At 32.7% G+C, this 14,871-nt stretch overlaps 1 protein-coding gene across 3 annotated transcripts in view; it reads left to right on the top strand.

Annotated features, from left to right (window-relative positions):
* The window catches only part of SGCZ (sarcoglycan zeta), a gene marked incomplete at both ends in the record, with an annotated part of 451,496 nt that overhangs the window by 407,699 nt on the left and 28,926 nt on the right, over positions 1–14,871 (top strand). The window lies entirely within an intron of this gene.

The following is a 14,871-nucleotide window of genomic DNA, read 5'->3' as shown; positions in this document are numbered from 1 at the left end:
TAGTTCTCATAGGTAATAATGAAAGGGCGAAGATGACAATGTAAAGGTAATAATGAAAGGGCATGTGGTAATATTGACAAGAATACCAAAAAAGTGTATACAGGAGAAGCTTTTTTATAGGTGAAAAAAAAAATAAATAATAAAATAATAAAAAAAGTCTAATGCACAGGATCTGGCAATAGCGTTTTAGAATGCTTGGGGGCCTCTTGTCTGCTTTGACTACTGAGACGTGCATCTTTTAGGAAAAAATATTGGTAAAAATGCAGGCTATACAAAAGATTTATGGATTATAAGGATGACAGAGTCTTGAAAAAGTAATGTAAGAAGAGTAGTTAATCCATGGGAAGGAAAACTCTGATAGGGCAGCTACCGTATTAAAAGAACATCCCCTCTTTGAAAGTTACAGGAAAACACAATGACAAAGCAAAATTAAATTGACTTCTGGTGGTCAGATTTGAAATTGCAGAGAATTTGTAAGACTTACAGGAATCCTCAAAAAAAGTTAGGAAGAATTTTGGATCGCAAGATGAATTGAGAACATCATGTGATGCAAGAAAATCAAATATCATGCTGGAGTGTATAAACAAGCCTGAAGATTTGCTTAATTCTACACTGGCAAGGTCCTATCCAAAGCATTTTGTCCAGTTTGGCATAACCATTGTTCAGTAAATAACTGAACAAAATCCAAAGCCATGAGATTGATTAGTTGTTGATGTTGCTGTTCAGCTTGAAGAAAAGAGTATCAAAGGGAATATGATAACAGTCTTGAGGCCTTGAAAATCAGCCTATTGAAAAACAAGGAATCCTCTCTATCTGTAAAAATAAAAGTCTTTTTAATGCAAAAAAAAAAATAATAGTGAAACACTGGAGTAATTTAGCTGTAGAGAATGTAGAATTTCATCATTTTGTTCCACATAATTATGCCAACAGCTTTTGAGGATGAGATGGTTGATCCTGATTTAGTTTTGAACTTAATGATCACAGCAAAGAATAAGCCTTAGAGGAGATCAAATTTTTATTATTATTTTTTATCTCCAGTAACAAACCAACTAATAAGAATTCAATAAAATTCCTTCTTTGTAAACTTAGCAGCAGTGTCCTCTTTGCAGCTATTACTAGCACACTTCTCACAAGTCTCTGCTTATTTAAAATAAATCTTCTTTGTGTTAATTTTAAATGTTGCATGTGGTTCTAAAATCCACATAGAATCTTTTAATTTTAAATAATTTTAACTGCTTCATATTATTTATTATCTCATTTTAATACATTATGACTAATGTTTTGGGCTTTGCTGAGCTCTTATTTATCAGAACAAACTAAAGGAACCCTACCTCCCACTTGAATTTATTCAGTAATTATAAAAAAAAAAAAGTTTCTTTCCATTAAAAAACAGGAATAATTTTGTGGGAGAATAATTTAAAGTTGATACATGGAGTGTCCATATTATTTGCTAACAATTTATAGAAAATGTGAAAATAATAAATTATATGAGCTTTTATTGTGAAACAGTGAGTGTTGCAGACAATTTAGCAAGGTCATTTAGGTTTCAGTAATGTCTAGAAGGTAGCAGTATAGCAATATTCTGCTGTTCTACCTACAATACTCATAGAAGAGTCAGAATTTTGGTTGAAATTTACACTAGAATAATTCTAACTAATGTGTTAGTTTTACTTATGCTCTTTAAGTTTTTTTATATTTAATAAAACATTTGGTAGAAAAAATCAAGCTGGGAGTGTACAAAAAAAAGATCAGTATATGCATTTGCACCCAGCTCTACCCATTTCTCTCTCTACTAATCATTCATGAAGCCTATGAATTACAAAGCACTCATTTTGACTTTTGAATGTATTTTTGTTCAAACTAACTATAATTTCCCTTATTCTATTTTGCAATGTAAAAGAATAGCAAATAATTTATTTCTTAAGATTTTCCTTATCGTTAATTATAGCAATACTGATGTCTCTTTGTAAATAGCATAATGGGTTACTCTGAGAGAACTGGGATAGCTCTCCTGCTATAGAAGGAAGGTTATGTGCTCTGCACCAAGGTCCAGCAAGTATTGTTTGTACGGCCAGCACCTACTTTCTTGGATTTCCCTGCTGCCTTTCAGCATATGAGGCAGAGACGGGCTTTCAGGGACAGGCTAGAAGCTTACCAACTTGAATGTCTGCATCATTTCATCTAGGCTTAATGCTGTTGCCCTGCCTTGTTCCAATGAAGTCCTTCAGCATTCCCATCCCACCCACAAGTCTGTTGACTATTTGACAAGTCAGTATATCGTCTATTATCAGTCTACTGACAGCTTGATTATTTCTGTTACTTACAGCTTTATTTCTTTACCTTGTGAATGCTTTCGTTTGTTAGAAGAGTTGTCATTAAGATGAGCACAAGTCTTTCAGATAGAATAGAACTTCATTACCTACTACCATTCCTATTCCAAACTCTTCTGTCAGCCAAACCAGGTTTTCAGAGCAGGCACTGCTCCAGTGGCAAGCCTCCTCCTTCTGAGATCTGATCATCAGACAAGCATCTTAAGGTAAGTCTAAACAGTATACTATACATGGTTACAAATAAGTTTTTCCCTTGCTTGAAGTCTAACGGCACCATCCAGCATATATGGTCTTGAGACTGGAAATTGCATTGGTGTAGCCCCTGAATGGACTTTCCAGATCAGACCAAGCATCTTTCTAGGAGAACACCTTTCAATTGCTTTAGACCTTGACTGATCAGTTCTGTTAAGGAATTCATCTCTTTATTCTTTCCTCTTTCTTAGAATTTAATTCCTAGATTTGAGAGTTACTTGGTTATTTAGGCCATGATAGGATGAACACAACAGTGACAATAATTTTATAGTCATGGGACTGATCTAAGAACCCCTGACAGCATAGCTTCTTTCTTTAAATGTATGAATAACGCCAGACTCAAACAATTTCCTAACAATAGAAGTAATATACTTTTTTAAAGTCACGTTAAGCAGTTCCACTGCAGAAATGTGTGTTTTCCATTGTGAAACTTGTAAACATAGTGCATTTCTCTAGTTTTTAATTCTTGTTTGAGTAAATAATTCATGATGGTGCTTTGGTTATGATTACTTTGTTGTGACCTGTTAAGATTCAAAATGCAAGCTATTTTGACATGCATTAGAAGTATGTTTGTTTCATTATTGAATAAGCTTAATCCTGGGAATTTAGTTGCCCATGCAAAACCTGTAATTAAAATACCAAGATGTATTTTACCTTACTCATTTTCAAAACACTGTGATCGCAAACATTCTTTTCAGTAAAATAATCCTATAGAATATTTTTATCAAAGCAAATATAAAACTTCTCCATCCTTGCAAACCCCCATCAAGGGAAAGGAACCTGGAACCTAAACATCAGTTTAGGGCTTTCCTCTTAATTGTTTAGAAGCAAGAATGAGCCTTGAGCAAATGAATTAAATTGACTTCTAAGTTCATCAGAGCTTTGTACTTAGACTGGACTCATCAGTTAACTAGTCTGTATTTCTGCAGGTTTGCTTTTTTTTGTTTGTTTGCTTGCTTGCTTGCTTGCTTGCTTTTTGTAGCAACTATGAATGACGCAGGTTGTTATAAATTTTTCTCACTCGTGGTATGTCATTTTAATTATCTCACTGATATGAACACATTTACCTTTTCCAGAACTCCGTTCTCTATCCTTTGGATTTGAATCTGCAAGCATTCTGATACTAATCCTACAATGCATGTGTAGAATGAATTTTGGTCTTGCGAGTTGTACAACTGAAGCTAAAACACAATGAGGAACATTGTGTTCTGGACTGGAGTAATAAATAGCCACTAGGATCTTGGATCATGGCTGAGTTTTATTGAGTCACTTGGTTTTTCCTTCTGTAGTAATTATCATTCCCATTTGTTTTAAATTTATAAATAATTTAAAAAGGACCTCTTTCTATTAAGTATTTAAATTCTTTGCAGATAATTTATCTTTTACTTTTCTGCTGTGCTTATAAATGAATCTAGTAGCATATATTTTATGTTTGACACATTCCTAAAAGGCTTTCTCATTCATTTCATTGTCCATCATTTCTAATTTTTATTATTTTTTCCAAAAGCTTTTTCTTTTTAAAATTATAACTTCATATTGTACATTTGTGCATAACATACACACTCATGCACACACAAATGTCTTCCAGTTCTTCCAGACAGTCTTATTTCTTTACAAATTCCAAAATGTCATTTAGCTCAAGTGGAGACGTTTCCCTTAAGATTTTTCCCATCCTCATTCCAAAAACAATCTGATAGTGTGATAGAAGTGACAGGCAAGTACCATAGCTTACACCGCTTACAGTGTAACTAGAAATAGTGCTCTTTTCATGTCCTTTTTCTGCATCACTTTCTGCAAAGAAAGTGTGTTATGGTTGTCAAAGGTCTAGATACAGTACATGTAAAGCTTTCAAAGTACCAAGATACCACATGCCAAGACACGAGATGTATCCAAGATCAACAAAGCAAAATACTAGTGGTAGCAGAAGGCTAGATTCACTTGAAAATTTCTTTTCCTAGTTTATGGTCAAATGCATGAGTTGGAGTTGGTAGTTTCATCTGAAAGTCTTTTCTCATTAAACATCAAAGGGAAACACTTTTTCTTGAAATATTTATTTTCATATCAAGCAAACCAGCTGCATTATTTTTGCTATTTTTATCTTAGCAGAATTACCAAATGATGGACGATTTTTTAAATTTGTTTTTACACTCACAGTGTGGAGTAGAGAAAACCCAGTAGATAAAGCATACTGTGCAGAAAGAATATTTATCAACGAGTTTGTTTCATGTTTGAGCTGTCAGGATTGTTTTCAGGCTTTTTATAGTTGCAGGTTTATTTCTTCTCACTGTAATTCTTGGTCTTGCCTACCCAGTTTATATTTAGATTTCGGATGAAAGCTAAAAACCAATTAGAGCTTCTGAACTTAAACCTTTAATGAATTTTTTTTTCTTTATGACAGCTAAACTAGAAGTTTCTCAGAACAATTTCATTATGGAAAAGTATTTATGTGAAAAAATAGCATAGACATTAAGAGGAACTTTCGATACAAAACCTTTGAAAGGAAAAGGGCAGAGTGAGTACCCTGCTGAAAAGAAAAAAAAAAATAACAACACTATTTACTGTGCTAAGATGTCTGAAGGGCAGAGTGAGAGTAAAGGACCAGGAATATTGAATTTAAAGGAAATACATTTATTTGGAAGGTTTAAAAATATAAGAACAGAGGTCTTTCCAAATGAGGATCTTATCAGTGAGAGCTGGAAGACTGGATTGCTAATCGTTATAATAGTTAATTGAATAATGCAAGAAAATAACTCTTAGACATGGTCTGAAGAACATGCAAATTAAGAAAGGATTTCTTTTTGTTTCTTAAACTATCTCTAATGTGGTCTTTTGTTCATAGCTGGACATAGGAAATATGTTATTTCTGTAATTTTAACTTAAAAAAAGCTAAAGCAAAAAAAGTGATTTCAAGATAGCTGTCAAACTGCCTGACATTCTGTTCCCTAGACCTGACAGTCCTGGTGGTGCCTGGTGTTCAGTATTCTATTCTGAAAGCACCTGAATATAATGCAGCTTGGTTTCTAAGAGGATGTGAGCAACAGGTTTCTCTGGCAGCTGACCACACAGATTATTAATGCAGAAACTAAGCCTTTCTGTGCTTTTTGCCAGACATTGCTTAGCAGCAAGGCAATTAAAAATGCTTAAGCCTTCTGGTGAATTTATGATAGGTGTATTGCAGAGTGATTTTTGAGTCTCTTTTGACTCACCAACAGTAAAAGAGCAAACACTAGCCTAGGGTTATGCCACAAGAGTCATGGCATAGCTTGGCTGTTTTGAGGCTTGTTGGGTAATCTGAATTATGGTTGTAATCGGATTCCTAATACTGCTCCTTGGTGACTGTTGAGACTAGCACTGACAAATTACTCTGTGACAAGGTCAGTCCAATCTTGAATATGGAGTGGTAGACCTAGTAGTAAGTAAAACTTACCATAAACCCTCTTCCCACAGCCTCTGTAAGGTACATAGCGACTCTCTTGTGGTTCTTGCCTGCAAAACCTGTTGTGTCTTACTTTGAGAAAAGATGTTTATTTTGGCCAGCTTTAGTATAATGTAACATGCTATAATATCTTGTCCTTTACTTGCATAAAGCATGCTGTATTTTTGGTGACAAATAGAGATCATACATACAAACGTCATTGCAGTTAAGAGGTGAAATACATCTGCATCCATTTTGTTGCTAAATTAACTGCTTTGTGAACTTGAAGGTGAGAATATTCCTAAGAGACAAAAGTATTGTTGTGCATTCACCGTCTCCATCATATCTACAGATATGAAATTGCAGTAAATACATTTACCATTTTGCTCTAGGAATGCCAGGCTATAATGTGCTATTATATATATAACTGAGTACTGTTCTAGAGAGGAACCCAGATAATTAATAAAGTGTGGGGAAAAGAAAAAAAATAAAAATGCAGTTGTAATAGGTGATAATTAAGATAAGTAGTGGCAATATCAAATAGAAACTTCCTAACAACCTTGTGAAGAACTGACATTATAGCTTCATTTTATTTCTCATATTCTCATATTTGGAAAAACAACAACAACTAAAAACACAAGATGACTTTCAGTAATGGGAGGTACTAACACTTTTGTTTCAATTTGATTTAACAGGCACAAAATGCATTATATAAATGTATCTCCATTTCAGCATTACAAAAATATGTGTGAGCTTTATATGATTTCTTCTCATGTTTTATTTTTTTCATGAATCCAAAAATATTTAAAGGCATTTCTACAGTGACTTTTTAAATACATACTATATACTTGTATATGATAGACTTTTTCTGTGTGTGTTAGTGCCCTCTAGAGGGTAAAGAAATGTATTTATCTAAATATTTGATTATAATTTATCAAGGGCATCCTAATTGCTATACAGTAAAAATGATATAATAGATTTATTTTAAAAATCTCAATAATAGTCCTACTGTTTTGTGGTTTCCCTTTGCATAAATAAAACCCAAGTAAATTGTAAGAATGATATGTAATTATCACATAATCATAACAATTCTTCATTATGCTGCAGCAATGGTAGAGAAAAGAAGCAAAGGCATATTATTGCACGTAAGCTTTCTTTGAAAATGTTCTTCCTCAGCACGTTTTCTATATTCGTTATCAAATCTCTGTGTGACAAGTAGAAAACTGGTGATTTTGTAGTCACACTCACATTCTGCAATGTAGATTCCAAAATCTTGAAATTGGGTTTTTGAAACCCCAGTATAGAACATAAAATCTCACTTGTTAGTAGATAGTGCTAATATTTCAGAAAAGCAGAATTATCATGGAAGGTCAAAACACTGAGAAATACAGAAATCTTATAGATACTGGGATCATATCGTTTAAGTATTTGACATTCTGATATCTGCTGCGTTTGAAATTCTGTTAACTTCCGACAGGAAGGCAGACAGGAAATAGAATATGGAATTCACATTCCAGCTTTTAGTAACACCATGTATGAATGTCACCTGTCTGTCAGAGCCTACCTTGGCAATTTGTTCTAGGTCCTCAGACAAAAAAGCAGCAGATATTTGTGATCTCACCATAAAGCCTAGATGCAGATCTAATTGCAAAGATCTAATTGTCACATGGCAATCCAGGTTTGTGTCCTTTCCCACATAAATAGGCTAAGATGAGTTGTCCACACAGTAAAAATGATCCTTGTATCTGAAAAAGCATTGATTTATGACTTGGGATATTCCATCTGTCAGCTTCACGGGTGTTGATCAGGTTCTTCTCATATATGTGTCTTTTCATATTTTCTAAAGAGATTATTGGTATATATTTGACAAAGCCAATAATCAAAATACTAAAAATGTGAAGTGAGTATAGCTCTGTATAGCTCATCTACCTGAAAACAAAAATTGCTTTACATCTTGAATTTTCTCTGATAGCTATATTCCTTTGAAACATTGAAACTATCTATCTTGAAAATAGTTTTTTCTTCAGGTTAAACTAAGAATTTCAAATTTGCTTTGCAGATCTTAAGAGCTTCCAGAAATAGCATCATTTCTCTCTGCAAACTGAGAGAAGACAGACACCAGACAAAACTTTCTAGTTCAAAAGTTCCATGACAAAATGCCAAAAGTGAAAACAGTCATCGGCACATACACTGACATAATGTACATAATTTTTCTGGAGTAGAAAATGGTGGTAAAACAATCACCTGAAAGGTTATGGTCATTTTGTACACTTCTTACATGCAAAGAGATAAGAAAGGACAGAGGCAGGCAAAGTCTGGGAACACAGAATAAAATCATAAGTTGGATCATATTTTTTCACCCTGTTAAAATTATTGAATATCTGAGATGTAATCTTACATATCCTGAAATCAGAAAGAACCAGTGATTACGCAAGATAAGAAGAATTACGTTTAAAAAATAAAACAGATGATTCACAATCCTTGCATGTAAGGATACGTAACTCTAAACATTTGAGGTAAGTTTGCTCCTGTAATAGAAAGCATGATATCCAAACAAGCTGAAAATTACATGTCCCTACAAAACAACAAAATTTAGGCTTTGAAGTTCTTAAAAAAATTTCTAATTCTTTATCCAACAGTTGGGAGTTTTGCAGTTAATTTTGAGCGTTTAATAAAATCATAATTATTTTTTATTACAAAATTGGTTATATAATTGCAGATATATGTGCAGTCCTAACATATATTTGTGGTGACTTCAAAATTCATTAAGTGCATCTTAAGCTTGTCTTGAATACCAGATATGGCATGAAGCAGTTACCACTAAAGTAGAATCACAGAATCATTAAGGTTGGAAAAGACCTCCCAGATCATCTGGTCCACCCTACAACCAATGTTACCCACTAAGCATCAAGTCCAACCTTTCCTTAAACACCGTATATATCTGTATAAGCATATATAAGCATCAATCAGTTCTAACACTAAGGGTGACTTAGATGACTTCTGATATATTTAAAGTGAGATTTCCAACCAAGCTCTTCCAATGTAGATATAATTCAGGTATCTTGATGATCAAATGTTAAAAGCAAAAGCTTAATTAGGTTGGGAAAATTGGTGTTCTAGTCTCGGTTCAGTATCAGTAGTTAACTAAACCTTAGAGATACCATTTTCCCATTTTTGGCTATAGACAAAATATAAATCATTTCTACTCCTAAGTTAGGCAACTAATGAGATGTTTAGAAATAACAGAGGAACTCCTGATAAATTCCTCTGAGCTTTGTACTTTTCAAAATCAAACCATTTAATTATGGAATATCATCTATGGAATATCAGCATTCTGTACAAATGCAAGACACTTTACTTGTAGTAAAAAGTAATATGAAATGATAAGGTAATTCAGTTAGTCTTGAAGTTTAAGCCTTCATTTTGTACTTGGGAGATGCAAGTTCATGTCCCATTCTTTCACATCCTAGTTGAGTACCTTGGTTATCAAGCTACTGACTGTTCAATTGTCCTCTCTTTCATTGAATCGTTAATTTTTCATCAAGGAAACAGCTATTCTAATTTGTAACTGAATTAAGTATTCATTATAGTATAAGTCTGGGTTTTCCAAATCCTAGCGTTTTCTTCTAAAACCAAGTGGAAATACAGTCTCCCTTTTTGATTTATTAATTACAAAAATAATACAATTAAAATTCGGTTTTTGAATGTTGACAAGGACATTTTCTACTCTGCTTCCCACTATTGTGAAATTATCTACACCATTTTACAAGAAGAAAAAAAAAATAATAATACTATGATAATAAACTAATTAGACTAATTATATGATAATACACGAATTGACTAATAATAATGCAATGATAATAGACTATCATTGATATTTAGGAAAAAATGTTTTGTTTTTTTTAGTAGTTATTTGCTGTGAAATTTAAATGTAAGGTTTAAATCTATTCATCTACATATAGCTTCTGTAGCTTTTCAGGGAGACTATCAATTCAAGCAGAATATTGTTAATCATTTTTATTTTAATATTTTTCTCTGATTTGTACTCTATGGGAAAAAAGTCGATGTCATGAAAATTACTGTTTTTTAAAACTTGTTATTTGTTTTGTTTTTCAATTATGTTTTTCAGTTTCATTTCAGTTTTGAAGAAATACTCAGTTTTAATTTTAATTCGCAGCAGTTTTATTTTATAATGACTTCCTTTTATCCAGGAAGTATTATTTAGAATATTCATATCCAATTATTAATTTAATTATGTTATTCCTATGCTCAGTTCAAATTTATTTATTGTTTTTTTCAAATTGATTCACTTTTTCAGCATAGTAAACTATGCAAAATATTGATTTTGGATAAGAACCTATAAGCAAGTAAATGTTTGAGTTAACGAACACATAGGCATAATCCAGTTTTATTTGCTTTGCAACATCTGCGTGGGAGGAGTCTTAACTGTACACCACTATTAAACAGTGTATCAAATGTTTGTACTCCTTGCAAGTTAACACGACTTGAGAAGATAAATGTTTGTTTCAATTTTTCAAGTATTTACTGGAGTTTGGATTTGCTTCGATCAAAATTTATTACACTGAAGATACAGAATTTTAATATATCAAGGAAGTCAGTCACATTTCTTACCAAAATGAAAGGCTTAGAACGTCTTTACTCTGGTAATGTTGCCATGTGAAAAATACTCATCAAACATTTGTAATGTTCAAGGTCTTTGAGTAATGAATCTAAATCATTCATTTCAAAAATTACTTTTAAATAATGACTTATCTCTGAAGCCTTCAATGCTCATGTTTTAGTCTACATATAAACAGCTGCATCTAGTCAAGACATACTACAACTTCCTGCCTGTATTATAATTCCTATGTGGCCATATCAATACCATAAATTCAAATTTTAGCCTTAGTCAGTTTTGCTTCTGAGAGACTCTGCAAGATTGAAAACCCAACAACCAGGCCAATTGTGTTTCCACAAAATAATCTAACTTCTTTCATTTTAGTTCTGTATTCCTCCCTAGGAAAAATCCAGTTTCATCATGCTTTTTTAATACAAGTATCTAGCTAAATTACATTCCCATCTCACCCACCCCTTCTTTTTTTAAAAAAATAAAAAATAAAAAAATTGAAAGCCTTGAAGAGCTGCACAATCAATGTGTGGTCCAGAAGCTGCATTCTAACTCCTTTAGGTCTCTAATCTGCCCAATATAATTTATAATAACTGGGCTTTTAATAAATAAATATTTTCTGTGGTCTTTCTGTGATCATTGATATGTCTAGACAAATGCCTCTGTGTTGTTTTTTTCAGTCTGGCAGTGGTCAACCTTTCCAAGGTCTTAGTGTTGAACAGTGGCTAGCTAATCCCACAAAGACACTTTTAGCTATGTACTCATGGTGAATTAATTAATTATTAATTTTTAATAGGAATTAAACTCTTAGAATAAAAAGTCTATGTGTTCAAGGTCTCTGCAGTGGTAAAGCGATCTTGTTTAATTACTCATATTTCTCTGTGAAACCTTTGGATGCTTTAACTTAATGAATTTACAATGAGTTAAATGGCAAGCTTCAAAAATGATAAAAAAAAAATTACAAATTCTTCTTTAAACACTGTAACTCAGAGGACAAATTGGCATTACAGCCTAACACTTGCATAATCGTAATACTTCATTGTATTGTTACTTGACGTTTCTGAAAAGCCTAGGGAAAGATCAAGGCAATAAGATTCAACTGTGCCTGTGATGCTGCAGTGCTACATAATTTGTGCACATCAAAATGCTATGCAAATTCATTGTCAGCTCATCTGAGGTAATTTTCTTGCAAGAAGAATGTGAGTGGGATAATATATGGTTGATTATTCTCAGCAAAATAATTTATTGGTTTTTGATTCTTGGCATATCAACTCTTTAGCTTGTATTCTTTTATTCTTTTTGTAATATGCTTGGGTGCTGGTCATTTTGTTTCAGTCAGTTATTAAGTCACTAAAAAGTACCAGTGTTGTTCTGTGAGCTAACTCATAAATCAAGAAAGGATCATTTGCTTGTTAGATAAATGACAAAATTTCTTTAGCATGCACATACGTAAATGAATATAATCCAGTACCAAGTATCAACATTGTATTTCCATTGATTTTATGAAACTCATCATTTCCAAAAGGCTGAATTTCAGTAACCAGTAAATGGAGCAGGAATGAGTAGTTTATATTGGTCTCTCTGAATTCTGAATATACGTTTATTTTCAGTTTTGGTGGAAATGTGTGACTATTGCTTGGGCTGAAAGGATTACTTTGATCTGCTTTGTGTCAAAAAAGTGTATTTTAGATGTCTGGTGTTTATAAATCTGCTGTGCATAAGTAGGTTTCTCTATAAATACACTTCTGGCCTTTTTGCCTGACTGATGTTACTCCCTGAGATTTATCCAGCAAACTATAGAGACTGTTGTTCTTTGACCAAGACTTTGTCTTCACAGATGCTTCTTCCTTAGTGAAGTCTTTACTTAACTCATTCTTTTCCACTGGAAGCTGGAGGTGGGAGTAATTTTATTCAGTTACACTTTGACTTTTGATTTTATATCCTTTACACGTACTCACTGCCCTTGCTATTTTATTTCCTCTGAAAGGTTCACTTTCTATAGCTATCCATTCTAACTCATGTTCCTTTGAATTCAGTTCCCTAACTACTTCCTTTTGAGCTGTACTTGAAAGGGCTTGAAGGTTCAAGTCTTTTTTTTTTTTTTTTTTTTTTTTTTAACCTTTGTCTCTGTCTAGAATTCCAGTCATCTCAAAGTAGGTCTTGGTTATGATTCTGTAGGTCAGGAATTACAATTATTTGTCTTATCATCTGTAAAAAAATAAACATTTTAACATTGAAAGTGATTAAGTACCTACAGTACATATCTTTCATTAAAAAAAAAAAAAAAAAAATCCATGCTATTCAATTTGAATCCTGATTTTTATTGTTATATATATATTATGCACAAAAAAAAAGTTTTTCTAGCACCATTTCCTAAGCAGTATATAATGTGATCTAACTTCTCATCAAAGCAATATAAAGTTGCTATATAATAAATTAAAAAATAAATAATACCTTCCTGTAGCTTCTCTGCTGTTTTGTATTTTTAAGTAATGCTTAACAAGCTTACATGCCTCCCATTTTCTATATAGTTTCTTTCCATTTTTCTTGATCCTGTTACTTTACTGCTTGAAACATGTCAGTAAATTCTGTTTGGTTGATATTTCTCACTTTCCTTCCTAAATATGAGAGAATTATATATGCCTGCTTTCCTTCCAGTGTAAAGTAAAAAGGAGATGTTCTTCCTTGTTATTTTTTGAATTCATATTTTTTGAGCATAAAGTGTTTACTACAAAAGCAGTTATACCTGCAGTTTTGGGTGTGTGGAGAAAAAAAAACAAAAACATACATCTTCAAGTAGCAAAAGAAACACATCTGGTTTGGTTGGAATTTTATTTAACTATATCAGATTAACTCTACCTGCTTAGATTTTCAATCTTCTTGAACAAGATAATCTTTCTGTCCAAATTTCAATTTTGTAAGGGAGAAAACATCCTCTAATTTTTTTAAGAAATGCTGCTGAAAATAGGAGATGTTAACAGTGGCTTAGAACCAGCTGTCATTTATCTTCTATTATTAGTCTTTCCCTAATATTATCTTTGGCACTTCTGATTGATTTAGTGTCTGACCCATCGCTATAGTAATGTTTTATGCATCTTTGTATTAATTCTGCTCTTCCAAATATTGCAGCTGTGGTCTTCTCATAAGACTGATATTTTGTGCAGTTTTTTGCATCTTCATATCCCAGTTCCACCTTCAAAAATATAGAGTCTTTGGACTTGAAAATATTTAAATCTGCTGATTAAAGAAGTGAATGTGATCTGGATGTACCCGCTGATACACAGTATTCAGGTCCACTGGGATTTTTTGCATGCCATTATGGATGGGGGTAAGATTTCAGTTTGGAGTAACAGAAATTAAGGCTATAGAGGCATGCTACTCCTATCCTTTAAAGGTATCAGAACTGCAAGGGAAACATCAGGTTTAAAAAGCAGATCCTACACAGCACTCTGTGAGTACTTTTAGGTATAAAGATGTGCTGCTTTTTCCTGCCTGTGGTTCTTCATAACATTTGAATGCCTAACAGCAGAGGTAGACTATTGCTGTCCATAAAACGGAAATTGAGTGATATAAATGACTGTTATGTGTTCAGTCTTTGTGTCTGAGAGTTAAGAGAAATACTGATTTTATAGTGTTATTCCCTATGTGTCACTTTCTTGAGTGTTCTATTACTTTAATAAAAAAAACTTGCTCTAATCATATGTATACTAATTTTTTATTGTTGTTCTCTTTAAAAAATCATTACATTTAAAAATGAATTGTGTAGAAATTTGCCCTTTTTTTCAAATAACTTCAGTGAATATTTCTCAGAGCCCTAAATCAAAAAGGAATTTTTTCAATGAAAAGTCTGTCATGTAACTACAAATATGAACTTTTCATATGCAGCTTGGGTCTGGTTATAGAAATTAAAATTCAGTAGAGAATAATTTCAGTCTTAGGAAATAGGAACCCATTTTTCTCTGTCTCGGATTTTGAGTGCCCAGTAGGTGGTATTCTTCCCCAGCACACACACTAGAAAAGGACATTCCAAATAAGTCTCTTTGAAAAGCATTGCTGTCAAAGGGCTGATGGAAGGAGGTTCTGGAACTCTTGGAGATTTAGGCTAGCAACTTCAGAAGGAAGACTGGCATTTCAAAACTTTTGGAAGCTTGAGATCTTGATTTAAGTAGTCAAAATGAGTAGGTACTTTTAAAATGTGTTTTTGTTCTTTTTTTTTTATTTTTTCAAACAAAATTATATTATTTTCC

This window comes from Netta rufina (assembly GCF_964035555.1).
Source record: "Netta rufina genome assembly, chromosome: 4".
In the NCBI taxonomy this organism is placed as follows: Eukaryota; Metazoa; Chordata; class Aves; order Anseriformes; family Anatidae; genus Netta; species Netta rufina.
This window is presented reverse-complemented; position numbering and strand designations above follow the sequence as displayed.